The sequence below is a fragment of the Geospiza fortis genome, unplaced genomic scaffold, assembly GCF_000277835.1.
Source record: "Geospiza fortis unplaced genomic scaffold, GeoFor_1.0 scaffold286, whole genome shotgun sequence".
Classification (NCBI taxonomy): domain Eukaryota; kingdom Metazoa; phylum Chordata; class Aves; order Passeriformes; family Thraupidae; genus Geospiza; species Geospiza fortis.
The window spans coordinates 154993-156665 of NW_005054444.1; the positions used below are offsets into that span (position 1 = coordinate 154993).

Below are 1673 nucleotides of genomic sequence, written 5' to 3' on the forward strand. Positions count from 1 at the left end.
AGACTTGCTGGCAGTTGGTGCAGGACATTTCCAATGTTCCTGCAATAAGTGGTGTTTTGTCTGTGGCATCACGAGGCTGCAGCAATTGTTCTGAAGCAACTGGTGTGTCTGCATGTGGGTGCAGCGGGGTCTGCCAGGCCACCCTGGTGCCTGCTGTGAGCACGTGCTGTCCTTAGCTGACCTGAGTCAGAACTGCTGCCAAAGGCAAAGGTGCTCAGCCCTTCTGAAAATTCATGGGCTTGTAGTAAAGTGCTGTCCTCTGACTGCAACCAACAGATAGCTACTACTCTATGCTGCTTAATAACCTTTTATTTTAATACCAATTATGTAAACTTGGGTGTCTTGTGTCTTTCAGATTCCTCTTGTGGCACTTCCAGAATAAGCTGTAAAACCGAAGGCATTGCAGTGACTTTCGGGAGTTAACTTTTCTTTTGATGACCTAAGTTTAGACATCTAGGTCTAAAAATGCTTGTAGAGATGTTTAAAACAGGGTTTGACATTTGTGACCACTATGGGGTTATTTAAAAAAAAATAAACAAAAACAATAAAACCTCTTGCATCTAACAGTTGAATGGGGCTAATCAGGGGGTCATTTCATAGAATCACAAAATGATTTGGGTTGGAACAGACCTTAAAGATTGTCTGGTTCCAGCCCCACCTGCCATGGGCATGGATGCCATTGAGTAGATCAGGTTGCTCAGGACCCCATCCTAACCTGGCTGTGAACGCTTCCAGGAATGGGGCAGCCACAGTATCTCTGACGAAACTCTCTGGCCTTTTAAAGAAGCCTTTGTAGGAATTCTAGGACTTGTAAAACTGTAAGTAGAACAGAATTTTAGATGGTCCTAGAATTTTCCATATTTTTTTACCTGTCATTGACTCTGTGCAGTAGAAATGGGAATAGAAATGTTATGACTAAAAGGAAATAGGGTTGGCCAAGGATCAAAAGAAAAGCTAAATTAAAACCCCCTCAAGTAACTGGCTTTACCATTTCAGTGCTATCCCTTTCATTTCTCTGAGAGCTGAGCTTGGGTGGTAGAGGAGATGGAATGAAGTCTGTGAGGTCCGGACAAAGAGAACTGTTTTGTCTTTGTATTAAATGTTAACATTGTTAAATAAACTAAGATTTTTGTATCTCACAACCAGCTCACTGTTGTAGTTCTCCCTCCTTTACTTCAGCAAGCATCTGAGCTCTTGAGTTTCAGAACTCTCTTCTGTAACAAAAAAGTCTTCAGTGAAGCCAAAGCTATTTTCATCATTTACCTGGATGTGAGGATAAAAGGGCAGAGCATTTGCAGAGTATGCCTGTGACAGAGTTAACCAGACACATCCCAAATTTAGGAACCCAGCTTTGGATTGCCAAGATGTTGGTCCTGCTGGAGCTTTCCCTGTTTTGCCTCTCTGTGGGAAAATTGGAAAATTTCTCTGTTGGAAAATACCAGGAAATTCAGATTGTGCCTCTCTTCCCCCACTATTGAAATGAAAGTCTGGACCAAACTTCCTCCATTTTCTTTTGCTTTGAAGTTGACCTGTGATGTTTTGGGGAGGGGGTGAGGGTGAGGTATTGGTAAATGAACAGTTTACTGGCCCTACACTCTGCTTACACGTTAGGGTGTGATTTGGTTCCAAGGTACGTGCTAATTATACCCATTCTTTGTTGAATATTCATTAGG

General features: G+C 42.4%; 1 protein-coding gene across 1 annotated transcript in view; it reads left to right on the plus strand.

Annotated features, from left to right (window-relative positions):
* The window catches only part of CLNS1A (chloride nucleotide-sensitive channel 1A), a 12289-nt gene extending 11144 nt beyond the window's left edge, over nt 1-1145 (plus strand). The window contains exon 8 of the mRNA XM_031062308.1: nt 356-1145. The gene's annotated coding sequence lies outside the window, so the exon portion shown is untranslated. The remainder of the gene's footprint in view (nt 1-355) is intronic.
* Nucleotides 1146-1673: the final 528 nt, after the last annotated feature.